At 40.1% G+C, this 15,146-nt stretch overlaps 1 long non-coding RNA gene across 1 annotated transcript in view; it reads right to left on the bottom strand.

The window, feature by feature from the left end:
• Positions 1-853: 853 nt before the first annotated feature.
• Positions 854-15,146, bottom strand: part of LOC139080542 (uncharacterized) — a 28,480-nt gene continuing 14,187 nt past the window's right edge. The window contains exon 2 of the long non-coding RNA XR_011535119.1: positions 854-1,130. This is a non-coding gene — a long non-coding RNA (uncharacterized lncRNA). The remainder of the gene's footprint in view (positions 1,131-15,146) is intronic.

The following is a 15,146-nucleotide window of genomic DNA, read 5'->3' as shown; positions in this document are numbered from 1 at the left end:
AGACTAGACAGAGGGCAAGGACTTTGGGTTCTCTCAGCATTCAGAAATGCCGAAAGAGAGCCACTGAAGCTCATCATCCACCTCCTGTAGCACCAACTCATGTTAATATTTAAAAATGAACAGTGAGATACCACCTCACACCTGTCAGGGGGCTGTTGTGAAAAAGACGAGAGATAACAAGTGTTAGCAAGGATGTGGAGAAAGGGGAACCCTAGTTCACTGTCAGTGGGAATGTAAACAGGTGCAGCCACTATGGAAAGTGGTGTGGAGGTTCCTCAAAGAATTACAAATGGAAATACCATATGATCCAATAATCCCATCTTTGGGTATTTATCCAAAAAAAAGAAAACACTAACTTGAAAACATATATGCATCCCTATGTTCATTGCAGCATTAGTTACAATAGCCAAGACATGGAAACAGTCTAAGTGTCTATCAATGGATGAATGGATAAAGATATTGTAGCACGCATGCACGCACGCGCGCGCACACACACACACACACACACACACTGGAATACTACTTAGCCATAGAAAAGAATGAAATCTTGCTGTTTGCAAAAACGTGGACTGACCTCAAGGGCATTATGCTAAGTAAAATAAGTCAGAGACAAAGACAAATACTGCATGATCTCTCTTATATGTGGAATCAAAACCAAAAACAAGAACAAGCTCATAAATACAGAGAACAGATTGGTAGTTTCAAGAGGCAGGGAGTGGAGGTGGGAGAAATGTGTGAAGGGGATATAAATTTATTTTTTAAAAAACACCCATAGTGCCCTATGTCTCCCCCACCAAAAAATAGGGGGAGACAATATTTAAACACAAGGAGCAGTCTTGGCCACAATGTTGAGTGATTTTCTCAAATGTGACATTTGTTTATTCATTCATTCATTCATTCATTTTTTTTCACCCTCTCCAAAGCCCCAGTACATAGTTGTATATTCTAGTTGTAAGTCCTTCTTGTTCTTCTATGTGAGCCACCACCACAGCATGGCTACTGACAGACGAGTGGTGTGGTTCCACACTCAGGAACCAAATCCAGGACGCCAAAGCAGAACGCACCAAACTTTAACTGCTAGGCCATTAGGTCTAGCTCATTCTTCATTTTTGCGAGTGAGGCCCTTCAGCCTGTGTGAGGAAAGAAGAAAGGAAGTGGGAAATAGCAATAAAAATCCCCAAATATCTCACTCTTCTTCTGAAGGCACCTGGTTTACAATTTCTAAGACCTGCTCTGGGACCAGGTCACCACATTGACCACAGCATCAGGTGGTGTGGACATGGTACCAGCAGAGCAACAGCAGGTTCCCCACTTGGATGGTCTGCCCTGCTGCATGGTACTTGCTGGCCAAGGCTTGATAATATTAATTTAAAAATAAAATACCATTTCCATATCAAACAATGAGGTTATACTATGGAATCCTATATTCGAAAAACAGTAAGGAATATTATTTGATATGATGAATTATTTGCAAAATTGGTTTAAAAAAAACAAGCAAGTCTTCCCTGCTTTTGTGCTACCAAGTGTCAGGAAAGATGCTCTGGGGCATTGGTTATTATTTGGGAGCATTTGGTGGCTTATGGCCTTCAGAACCAGGGAAGTAGGAAGATTTTTGTCAATGGAGAGCTCAAGAAATGAGCACTGGACCCAGATCCCTGAGGCCCGTTGGGAAGGCACAAGACAAGACACTGTGGGTACAGATGCTGCCCTGACCCTCAAATTGTGTTAGCCCTCTATCTGGCACCAAAGCCCATGGAAGCCAAAGATCCATCTGCTCCCTCCAAACCGGTACTGTACTAGGGTAAGGCCATCAATATAGTCTACTGCTAAAGGTCCGTGTGGGGTGATTTCAGCTCCCCATACAAGGCTGCTCCTGGGACAGAGCTAGGAGATCCAGTCTGCTGACCCGTGTTGGTTTACTTCTATGGAGCATGCTGATTCCTTCCCTCTGGTGTCCTGGGACAGTACTGCCCTTATCATTGAGGTGTTGAAGAAGGATAAGAAGGGTGAGTTTCTGCCCTTCCTTTGCCCTCTGCCCTAACGTCACCCAGGAGATTCCAAGTTTGTAAGTATTGTCCTTCTGATAGTACACAAGGTTCATCTATCGGTGTGAGGATAATTGAATGGAAACCCAAGGGAAACAGTTAGTATTACCCAGACAACTGGGAAGCTAAAGGAGGGGAAGATACTGGTAAGAGGAGAAGATTTGGGACAGATTAGAAAAAATGAATTGAATTAGTTAGGGTAACTCTAGATGCTGTAAAAATATAACCTCTTTAATTTTAATGTCTTAACACAATAGAAATTTATTTCTATCTCCTGAACAGTTTGATGCAAGTATTCTTGAGTGATGGAAAAGTTACCACAGGGTGGCAGTCGAGATAGGTGGCTCATTCCACCTTGTGGTCTAGCTGCCCCTAGGGCCTTGGAGATAGAGAGCGTATGGAGAAGGCATCCCTTGTTCTCGAATGACTCGTGTTGGAAGCCACACACATCATTTCCACTCACGTTCCTGTTCCAGTTCTTTACTGATGCATAACAAATCACCCCAAACTTAGTGGCTTACAACAGTGACATTTGTTTTGCTCAAGAATTTGCAACTTGGACAGGGCTCGGTGGCGACAGCTTGTTTCTGTGCCGTTAGGTGTCTCCTGGGATGGCTTGAAGGCTGAGGGCTGGAGTCATTGGCCAACTCACCTCCCGCTACCAAAGGCTGGTGTCTGCTGGAACATCACCTGTGGCTGTAGCCAGAACATCCATACTTGGACTTCCGTGTGGTTGCTGGGCTGCCTCACGTTATAAGGCCATGTGAAGTGGGACATATTGGCCTGGCTGACTTTAGGTATGAGATCTGCCACAATCCCATTGGTGAGAACGAGGTGAATGAGGCCATCCAGATGCAGGATGAGCTTAGAAAATATAGCCCTAGCTGGGCAGCCACTTTAAAGTGACAATGATGACAGGAAAGCCCTCATTTTGGTTGTAGCTAGCAACCTCTGCCGCTTGCAGTAAGGAGCTTTTCCATTTCACGAATGGGCCCATTGTCATGCTCCCTGGTCTAATGGAAACGTCTGCAAAGACACTTTGTAGGGTCTTGGCAGAGAAAGCAGCACCATGCTGTGAGTGCTCAAGGTTCTGCTTCACGGAGAGGGCAACCATGTGGTGCCCAGATGGCATTCTGACACTCAACCTTGAACGCATCCCAGTAGAACTCAACCAGGCGAGACAGACCTTAGGGTCAGCTTGCTGGCTGCAGAAAAGAGGCCAGGCAGACCACCTGGTCACAGGTTCTGCCCTTACCAGCTATTCTCGCTACATATCCTCTGGCCCCTTCATTCATAGAGCTTCTCTGACTTCCTGTGCAAGTAAAGCATTGCAGTGATGAAAGTAAGGCTCTAGAACATCCATTCATCCGTTTATTTAACAAATTTAATGAGCACCTTCCGTGTGCCAGGCACTGTGAGAGCCCTGGAGAAACACTGTAAACCAGACTGACGCAGGTGTGGTGTCTGGTTTCAGCTGCAGTTCAGCATGAGCGTGCTGCATTGCATAAAGACCAGGTGGGTGGGTGACAGAGTCTAGAGACTTCCATAGAATATTGGTGTCTTCATCAATTGACCTCATTAAACTGCCTAACTGGTAAACGACATGCTCCCCGTGTCAGATGTGTAAATCAATGATGGAAGATCAAACGATAGGGGTATCCTTACCATACATTTATCTGGGGGCAATTAATTATAACAGTCTGGGATGGCATTTGTGCCTTGGCGTACGGAGGCAGCTGAAGAAATTATGCATGTACTGCTGCAACTAATTTGCATTTAATTGTAATCGGCATTCATTTAGGGTCCCAGCAGCCGAGCTGCACTGTGTGTCAACCAGACACTTTAGCAGATCACGAAGTTACCCTGTAAACGTTTCAAGGACGCTGACTGCATTTGTAACAAGTGGCATTTTGGCATACAAGAAACGTCCTTCCTCAGAAAAGAGACAAACCATGAAAGAAATATCAAAATTGGGAATGGAGAAAATCGCTGGGTGCCTTTGGAAATGCTTCTCCCCACCCACTCCTGAAAAAAAAAAAAACCCAGACCCTCTTTTATCCTCCCTTTCAGCTGTAGCAGTAGAACTAAGGCATGTTCTTCTAAATTGGCAGAGAATGAGTGGGATTTAACAAAGAACACATCAAACGTGGGACAACTTCATAGGAAGAGCTTCACAGGACGAATAAAGAACACAGAGCCCGAGCCCCTGACGGTTTGATTCCTGTCAAGGGAAATGACTCCATTGGGCGGTGAGGGAGACAAATCCTTGTTTTTTAGGAAGTTGGAAGCCACTATCCAGGATGTGCCTCATTTGACTATATAAGATGTGGCCATAAAATCAAAAGACTTAAAAAATACTCATAAGCAGGGCTTCCGCATTCAATTGTGCGCTGTCCCTTTTGAAGTCCTTATCTTGGGTGGCTCCAGACTTAAGCTGACTATGTCAGTGTGTAAAACACGCTTGGAATTCCTCTTCAGAGTCTGAAGCATATTCTTTTAAGTATTTTAGCTCTAAAATAATTTAGAGCCAAATCTACAGAATAAGATAGACATGCAAGCTGAGTCTAATATAGATGCGTGAGTGTGCGTCTGTGTGTTTGTAATCAGAAAAGAGGTGCATCATAATGCAGTGAGAATGGCTTTCTCATGTGGATTTTAAGCTGGCCTTGAAGGCATTTCTTTTTGTTATTATTTATTTATTTATTATTGAGGTAACATTGGTCTACAACATTATGTAATTTCAGGTGTGTATCATTATATTTCGACTTCTATATAGACTATATTGTCTTCCCCACCAACAGTCTAGTTGCCATCCGTCACTGTACACATATGCCCCTTTACTCCTTTCGCCCCCAGCCCCAAGCTTCCCGTCTGGTAACCACCGATCTATTCTCTGAATCTATGTGTATTTTTTTTTTAAGATTTTATTTTTTTCCTTCTTCTCCCCAAAGCCCCCCAGTACATAGCCATATACTCTTCGTTGTGGGTCCCTCCAACCGTGGCACGCGGGACGCTGCCTCAGCGTGGCTCGATAAGCAGTGCCATGTCTGCACCCAGGATTCGAACCAACGAAACACTGGGTCACCTGCAGTGGAGCACGTGAACTTAACCACTTGGCCACGGGGTCAGCCCCAATCTATGTGTATTTTTAAAAATTATTTTATTGAGGTCATAATGGTTTATAACAACGTGTAATTCCAAGTGTATATTATTATTTAGGTTTAGGGTTTCTGTATAGACTGAATCATGCTCACCACCAATAGGATAATTTTTATCCATCACCATATACATGTGCCCCTTTACCCCTTTGGCCCACCCCCAACCCTGTTCCCCTCTGGTAACCACTAATCTGTTCACTTTGTCCATGTGTTTGTTTATCTTCCACAAATGAGTGAAATCATGTGATGTTTGTCTTTCTCTGTTTGACTTTTTTCACTTAACACCCTAAAGGTCCATCCATGTTGTGGCACATGCGATGATTTTTTCTCTTTTTGCTGAGGAGGATTTGCCCTGAGCTGACAAGTGTTCCCAATCTTTCTCTTTTTATACGTGGGCTTCCACCACAGCATGGCTACTGACAGATGAGTGGTGTAACTTCACACCTAGGAACCAAATCCCGGCCACTAAAATGGAGCGTGCCAAACTTAACCACTGGGCAACTGGGGCTGGTCTGATTTAGTCATTTTTATGGGTGAGTAGTATTCCATTGTATCTATATATATACCACATCTTCTTTATCCATTCATCAATTGATGGGCACTTGGGTTGCTTTCATGTCTTGGCTATTGTGAATAATGTTGCAATGAACATAGGGGTGCATAAGTCTCTTTGAATTGTTGATTTTAAGTTCTTTGGATAAATACCCAGTAGTTGGATAGCTGGATCATGTGGTATTTCTATTTTTAATTTTTTGAGAAATCTCCATACTGTTTTCCATAGAGGCTGCACAAGTTTGCATTCCCACCAGGAGTATATGAGGGTTCCCTTTTTCCCACATCCTCTCCAACATTTTTTATTTTTTGTCTTGGTGATTATAGACATTCTAACAGGTGTAAGGAGGTATGTCACTGTAACTTTGATTTGCATTTCCCTAATGATTAGCGAAGTTGAACATCTTTTCATGTGCCTGTTGGCAATGAGTGTATCTTCTTTGGAAAAATGTCTGTTCATATCCTCTGCCCATATTTTGATTGGATTGTCTGTTGTATTGTTGTTGAGTTCTTTGAGTTCTTTACATATTTTGGAGATTAACCCCTTGTCAAATATATGATTTGCAAATATTTCTCCCAGTTGGTGGGTTGTCTTTTCATTTTGTTCATGGTTTACTTTGCCTTGCAGAAGCTTTTTAGTTTGATGTAGTCCCATTTGTTTACTTTTTCTTTTATTTCCCATACCTGGGTAGACACAGTATTTGAAAAGATTCTGCTAAGACCAATGTCAAACAGTGTACTGCCTATAGTTTCTTCTAAGAGTTTTATGGTTTCAGGCCTTACATTCAAGTCTTTAATCCACTTTGACTTAATTTTTGTCTATGGTGTAAGATAGTGGTCTACTTTCATTGTTTTGCCCATGAATGACCAGTTTTCAAAACACCATTTATTGAAGAGACTTCCCTTTCTGCATCGTATGTTCTTGGTTTGTTTGTCCAAGATTAGCTGTCCATATATGTGTGGGTTTGTCTCCCGGCTTTCAATTCTGTTACATTGAACTGTGTGTCTGTTTTAATTACTATAGCTTTGTAGCGTATTTTGAAGTCAGGGATTGTGATGCCTCCAGCTTTGTTGTTTTTTCTCAGGATTGTTTTTGTTATTCAGGGTTTTTTGTTGTTTGTATCAATTTTAGGATTCTTTGTTCTAGTTCTGAGAAGAATGTCATTGGGATTCTGATTGGGATTGCATTGAATCTGTAGATTGCTTTAGGTAATATAGACATTTTAACTATGTTTATCCTTCCAACCCATGTGCATGGAATATCTTTCCATTTCTTTATGTCATCTTCAATTTCTTTCAATAATGCCTTATAGTTTTCAATGTATAGGTCTTTCATATCTTTGGTTAAATTTACTCCTAGATATTTTATTGTTTTTGTTGTGATTGTAAATAGGATTATATTCTTGAGTTTTCTTTCTGCTAGTTTGTTATTGGAGTATATAAATGAAACTGATTTTTGTAAGTTGACTTTGCACCCTGCAACTTTGCTGTAGTTGTTGATTATTTCTAAAGGTTTCCCAATGGATTCTTTAGGATTTTCTGTATATAGGGTCATGTCATCTGCAAACAGTGAGAGTTACACTTCTTCCTTTCCAATTTGGATTCCTTTTATTTCTTTTTCTTGCCTAATTGCTCTGGCTAAACCTTCCAGTACTATGTTCAGTAAGAGTGGTGAGAGTGGGCACCCTTGTCTTTGTTCCTGTTCTCAGAGGGATGGCTTTTAGTTTTTCACCACTGAGGATGAGGTTGGCTTTGGGTTTGTCATATAAAGCCTTTATTATGTTGAGGTTCTTTCCTTCTATATTCATTTTTTTGAGAGTTTTTTTTTTATCATACATGGATGTTGAATCTTGTCAAATGCTTTCTCTGCATCTGTTGAGATGATCATGTGATTTTTATTCCTCATTTTGTTAACATGGTGTATCACATTGATTGATTTGCAGATGTTGAACCATCCCTAGATCCCCGGTATAAATCCCACTTGATCATAGTGTATGATCCTTTTAATGTATTGCTGTATTCAGTTTGCCAATATTTTGTTGAGGATTTTTTCATCTAAGTTCATCAGCAATATTGGCCTGTAATTTTCCTTCTTTGTGTCGTCCTTGTCTGGTTTTGGTATCAGCGTGATGTTGGCCTCATAGAATGAGTTAGGGAGTGTTCCATCTTCTTCATTTTTTTGGAATAGTTTGAGAAGGATAGGTATTAAATATTTTTTAAATGTTTGGTAGAATTCTTCAGATAAGCCATCTGGTCCAGGACTTTGGTTTTTTATTATTGTTTCAATCTCTTTATTTGTGGTTGGTCTATCTACATTTTCTATTTCTTCTTGATTCAGTTTTGGGAGGTTGTATGAGTCTAAGAATTTATCCATTTCTTCTAGGTTATGCCATTTATTGGCATATAGTTTTTCATAATATTCTTTTATAATCCTTTGTATTTCTGTGGTGTCTGTTGTAATTTCTTCTCTTTCATTCCTAACTTTATTTATTTGAGCCTTCTCTCTTTTTTTCTTAGTGAGTCTGGCTAAGGGTTTGTCAATTTTGTTTATCTTCCCAAAGAACCAGCTCTTAGTTTCATTGATTCTTTCTACTGTTTTTTATGGTTTCTTTTTCATTTATTTCTGCTCTAATTTTTATTATTTCCCTCCTTTTGCTGACTTTCAGCTTTGTTTGTTCTTCTTTTTCTATTTTTGTTAGCTGTAGTTTAAGATTACTTATTTGAGATTTTTCTTATTTGTTGAGGTGGACCTGTATTGCTATGAATTTCCCCCTTAGAACTGCTTTTCCTGCATCACGAGAGTTGATATGACGTATTTTAATTTTCATTTGTCTCCAGATATTTTTTGATTTCTTCTTTGACTTCGTCAATCATCCAGTGGTTGTTCAGTAGCATGTTGTTTAGTCTCCACATATTTGTGAATTTCCCAGCTTTTTTCTTGTAGTTGATTTCTCGTTTCATAGCATTACAGTCAGAAAAGATGCTTGATATGATTTCAGTCTTTTTAAATTTATTGAAGCTTGCCGTGTTTCCCAACATATGGTCTATCTTTGAGGAGGTTCCATGTGCACTTGAGAAGAATGTGTATTCTGCTGTTTTTGTATGGAGTGTTTTATATATACACCTATTAAGTCCATCTGGTCTACTTTTTTGTTTAATTCCACTATTTCCTTATCAATTTTCTGTCTGGATGATCTACCCATTGACGTAAGTGGGCTGTTGAGGTTCCCTACTATCATTATATTGCTGTTAATTTCTCTCTTTATGTCTGATAATAGTTACTTTATGTACTTTAGCGCTCCTGTGTTAGGTGCATATATATTCATAAGTGTTGTGTCCTCTTGGCGGAATGTCCTTTTTTTCATTACATACTGTCCCTCTTTGCTTCTCATTGCCTTTTTTATCTTGAAGTTTGCTTTCTCTGATATAGGTTTCTTTTGTTTGCTATTTTCTTGGAGTATCATCTTTCATCCCTTCACTCTGACCTTTTGTTTGTCTTTAGAGCTGAGATGTGTTTCCTGGAGGCAGCACATTTTGGGGTCTTGTTTTTCAATCCATCCAGCAACAATGGAAAATTCAATCCATTTACATTTAGAGTGATTATTGATACATGAGTGCTTAATATTGCCATTTTATCTCTTGTTTTCTAATTGTTCTATATTTCCCTTGTTTCTCATCCCATGTATTACTGACTACCATTTCAGTTGGTGATTTTCTATGATGGTTTTCTCTTTATTTATCATTTGTATCTCTGTTCTGATTTTTTATTTAGTGGTTACCATGAGGTTTGCATAAAAGATCTTGTAGATGAGATAGTCCATTTTCTGATATCCTCTTATCTCCATTAGCGGGTTCCATCTCTTTTCTCTTCCACTTCTGAGTTATTGTTGTCACAAATTATTCCATTTTGTGTTGTGAGTTTGTTATTGAAATGAAGTGTTTATAGTTATTTTTGACTATGTATAGTTGTCTATATATAGTTGTCCTTCCTTTTATCTTTAATGTTGCAATTAAGTGTTTGCTGACCTGTTCTGATAGAGACTTGCAATTTTCTGATTTTGTCTGTCTATATCCTTGCTCAAGCCTTTGTAAACAAAGCCTTTTTGTTTCAGATATGAGAGTCTTCTTGATCATTTCTTGTGGAGGGATTCTTGTGGTGATGGACTCCCACAGCTTTTGTTTATCTCGGGAAGTTTTTATTTCTCCTTTGTATCTGAAGGATAATTTTGCTGAATAGAGTATTCTTGGCTGAAATTTGTTGTCTTTCAGTATTTTGAATATATCATTCCGCTCTCTCCTAGCCTGTAAGGTTTCTGCTGAGAAATTCACTGAAAGCCTGATAAGGATTCCTTTGTAGGTTCTTTTCTTGTGCCTTGCTGCCCTTAATATTTTCTCTTTGTCATTGACTTTTGCCAGTTTTACTATTATATGCCTTAGAGTAGGTCTTCTTTTGCACTGATGTAATTAGGAATTCTATTGGCTTCATTTACTTGTAATTCCAGTTACTTCCCCAGGTTTGGGAAGTTCTCAGCTATTATTTCTTTGAACAAGCTCTCTGGTCTTTTTTCCCTCTGGAATACCCATAATCCTTATGTTGCATTTCCCAATTGAGTTGGATATTTCTTGGAGAATGTCTTCTTTTTTTAGTCTTACTTCTCTCTCCTCCTCCACCTGAAGCATTTCTATATTTCTGTCCTCTAAATTACTAATTCTGTTCTCCATGATGTCATCTTTGTTTTCTAAGGTTTCTGAATTGTTTTTATCTCATTTGTTGTGTTCTTCATCTCCAGCATTTCTGTTTGTTTTTTTCTTCTTTAGAGTTTCAATCTCTTTTGTGAAGAATTCCTTATGCTCATTAGTTTTATTCCTGAGTTCATTGAACTCTCTGTCTGATTTTCTTGTAACTCATTGAGTTTTTTATGAGAGCTATTTTGAATTCTCTGTCATTTACATTGTAAATATCTGTGACTTCAGGATTGGTTTCCAGAGACTTGTCATTTTCCTTCTGATCTGGAGTATTAATGTATTTCTTCATGATGTTGGATGAAGTGGACCTTTGCTGGAGCATAGTAGTAGTATCTGATTGCAGATTCCATCTGCCACCACTAGCAGGCCAGGAACTGTTTTTTCTTAACCCGTCATATCTGCTGGAAGTTGTGCTCATCCACTGAAAGTTTTGTTGATGAGGATCTCTGCATTTACCTGCTGACCACCACTGCTTGTGAGGTCACACATACAGGCCTAGTCACTCTGATGTGGATCTGCTGCCCTAGCTGACCAGTTGAGGTAGTGCACCAGGTTGGAGGGGAGGAGAGGGGTGCTTTCTTTCACTTGCAGAAGTCCACTCTACACTCACTGGCAGCCCACCTGTGCTGCTGGGCTTGGTGGGAACATCCACAAGGTGGCTGAGCCCCCTTGTTGTGGAGTGATCCCATGGGCTGGGGTGCAACTCTGAAAGCAGAAGTGCTCCTGTGGAGGCCTGCCTGTTTCCCTGTCTTCTTTTAGTGTCACACACAGGCCACTGCATGAGGTCTTATGCCCTAGGTCACTGCCACTGGGGAGGAAGAGGAGACTTGCTCACCTCCTTCTACTGCTTCCTAGGGATCCAGTACCCCCACCTTCCAACATACGGCTTCATGGATCTCTCAGATGTCCTATTGTGCTGTGTGGATGTCCTCCCTTGTATCTTTTTGATCATATCTTAGTGGGGAAAGAGTAAGGGAACAGCTCACTACACCATGAGGCTGACATCCGGTATCTATGTGTTTGTTTGTTGTTGTTGTTTTTTTTATCTTCAACATATGAGTAAAATATTATGACATTTGGCTTTCTCAATCTGACTTATTTCACTTAGCATAGTACCCCCAAGTTCCATCCACATTTTCACAGATGTCAAGACTTCATCTTTTTTAATAGCTGAGTAGTATTCCATTGTAGATATATATCACATCTTCTTTATCCATTCATCCATTGATGGGAACTTAGGTTGTTTCCAAGTTGAAGGCATTTCTTGAAGAGTGCTGCTCAACTTGTTTGAAAGATATTGGCATTGCTGGAAGATGTCTATGGCCTACTGTCTTCCATGCTTATTTGGCCAAAGGATCCTCTCATTACATACCTTTATTAACAGCCCATGTAACCACTGTTCCTCCAGACATCGTCTGGGAAATGCTGAACTACAGCAATCACAAAGAAAAGGACATGTAGGAATACTCAGAAACAGTGAGGACTTTGGTAAGACAAGGTAAATTGACCACACATATCTCTTTTTCTTCTCCCAATGTGCCAGCAAAGGAATAAAAAAGATATAAACTCTCAAAGGCAGTAAAAGCCAACAGTGGGCAAAGGATTACAATGAATTCCCAGGAAAGGAGAAGTCCAGGGATGTGACAACGGCTTAGGAAAGTGGTGGGAGCTAAAGCCTAGATTCCTGAGAGAAGATACTGTGGGGAGGTGAGCTGATTTGCCCTTTGCACTCAGGGAGGCTCAGAACTGGGAGGCATAAGATATTGCTTTCAAACATAGTTGATTAGATGAGATACTGTTATGAATTGAATATTTATGTCTCCCCAAAATTCATATGTTGAAACCCTACCCCCCAATGTGATGGTACTAGGAAGTGGGGCCTTTGAGGAGCTAATTAGGATTAGATGAGGTCATGAGGATGGAGCTCTTATGAATGGGATTAGTGCCCTTATAAAAGTTTGGAGAGCTTTCTTCGTCTCTCGGCTCTCTGTCATGTGAGGATACAGCATGAAGTTAGCAGGTTGAAACCTGGAAGATAGCTCTCACCAGAACCCAATCATCCAGGTACCCTGATCTCAGACTTCCAGCCTCCAGAACTGTGAGAAGTAAATTTCTGTTGTTTATAAGCCACCCAGTCAATGGTGTTCTGTTTTAGCACTCTGAGCTGACTAATGTGCTATAATAGGGAAGTAGAAAGTCTACATGAAGAAAGGTTAGGTCCCTGGGCACACTCCCATCTCTCATGCCCTTCTCCTATCAAGAACGGAAGGGTCATTCTTTGGGGAAATTGAACTGGAGGGGCTCTGAATGCCAGGACATCAGACAAAGATGTAAAGGGTAGGGAATGGAGAAGGACACACTTGAAAACAAGGAGACTAAGTACACATGTTTATAATGTACGATGGCTTCCAATATCCCCTCCCCCACCCTGCTTCCAGAGTACTGGTAGCCAGGTTAATGTCTCCAGGGAGACATGCCTGCGTATATTGACATTTGGGGATTCTTCCCTTAAAAAGGCTGTACTGCCATTTTATTGTCTTAAAGTCCATTATTTTATTCTATCACCACTCATGCCCAGTGAATCCACATCAGGGTAAAATTACCTCACATTTATATCTGAATAACTGCTAAAACTTAGCAAGCATTTAACGAAAACCTCCATCAACAAAGACAAAAACAAAAACAGAAACAGAAAAACAGAAATAGTGACACTGAAGAAAACAGAGAAAATGCAGGAAACAGAAGAAAATGTAAACATCACACAAACAAACTTGCAATTTGTACACTTGCTATCACATCTATGAAAATAGATACATTACTATTAAGGAAATAAGACATACACCAAAAGCACAGGCAACAAAAGGGGGAAAAAAAGAGAAACTAGACTTTCTCAAAAGTGTTGTTCATCAACAAACACTATCAGAGAGTGAAAAAACAACCCACAGAATAGGAAAAAAATATTTGCAAATCGTGTATCTGCTAAAGATTAATATCTGGAATATATAAAGAATTCTTAGAACTTAAAAACAACAAAAAATCAGATAATCCAGTTTAAAAATGGGTAAAGTACTTCAATAGGCATTTCCTCAAAGAAGATAAACAATTGGCCAATGAGCACATGCAAAGTTACCTAACATCACTGATGCGCATCAGGAAAATGCAAATCAAAACCACGTTGTGATAACATTTCACATCTGTTAGGATGGCTATTTATAAAAAAGAAAGAAAATAACAAGTTTTGGGGAGGCTATGGAGAAATCGGAACACTTGTCTATTTAGAAAAGTAAAATGGTACAGCCGCTGTGGAAAAAACTATAGCAATTCTCCCCCAAATTACACAGAATTACCATATAATCCAGCAATGCCACTTTATGGTAAATACTGCCCCCCCAACCCAAATTGAAAGCAGGGGTTTGAACATGTCTCTACACCAATGTTTACAGCAGCATTTGTGCAATAGCGAAAAGGTGGAAACCACCCCAAAGTCCACTGAAGATGAATGGACAGGCAAGGTGTGCTGTACACATACTAGGAATCCCTTAAAAAGGAATGAAATTCTGACACATGGATGAACCTTAAAAAAAATTATGCTAGGTGGTGTAAGCCAGGCGCAAAGGGATACTGTATGGCTCCACTTCTATGAGGCACCTAGAGCAGTCAAATTTATATAGAGAGAAAGTAGCAGGGTGGTTACCAGGAGCTGTTGGAGACAGCGTTGGGGGTAAATTGGGAGTTTTTTAATGGGTAGAGTTTTCGTAGGGAATGATGAAAAAGTTCTAGAAACAGATAGTGGTTGTGGTTGTACAACCTTGTGAATGTACTTAATGCAACTGAATTGCACTTTTAAAAATGGTTAAAATAGGGGCCAACATGGTGGTGAAGTGGTTAAGTTTGTGTGCTCCACTTTGGCAGCCTGGGGTTAGCAGCTTCAGATCTGGGCATGGACCTATACGCACCACTCATAAAGCCATGCTGTGGGGGCATCCCACATTCAAAATAGAGGAAGATGGGCACAGATGTTAGGTCAGGGACAATCTTTCTCAAGCAAAAAGAGAAAGATTGGCAACAGATGTTAGCTCAGGGCCAATCTTCCTCACCAAAAAACAAAAGAAAGTTAAAATGGAAAATGTTTATGTTACATGTATTTTGCCATAATTTTTAAAAAAGGTAATTATCAGAGAACAAGAAAGAAATCATGGAAATTAAAACTAGGATACCCCATCTTCCAATATTTTATAAGAAAAATTAGAATAGAAGATAAGGAAATATCTCAGGAAAGGATAAGGGACTGGCCCAGTGGTGCAGCAGTAAAGTTTGTTCCCTCCACTTCGCTGGCCCAGGGTTTGCCGGTTCAGATCCTGGGCATGGATCTACGCACCATTTATCAAGCCATGCTGTGGCAGCATCCCACATACAAAATGGAGGAAGATGGGCACAGATGTTAGCTTAGTGCCAATCTTCCTCAGTAAAAAGAGGAGGATTGGTGGGGGATGTTAGCTCAGGACTAATCTTCCTCAAGAAAAAGAAAAAAAAGGATAAAAAGACAAATGGAGAAAAAGAAATGAAGAACTAGAGAATTAAAGACCAAATCAGTAAGTTCAGTATTTGACTGACGGGAGTTCCAGAAACAGAAAATAGAGCAAAT

The sequence above is a fragment of the Equus przewalskii genome, chromosome 30 (genome assembly GCF_037783145.1).
Source record: "Equus przewalskii isolate Varuska chromosome 30, EquPr2, whole genome shotgun sequence".
Classification (NCBI taxonomy): domain Eukaryota; kingdom Metazoa; phylum Chordata; class Mammalia; order Perissodactyla; family Equidae; genus Equus; species Equus przewalskii.
The sequence above is the reverse complement of the archived record's forward strand: the minus strand, read 5'-3'. Positions and strand labels throughout refer to the sequence as shown.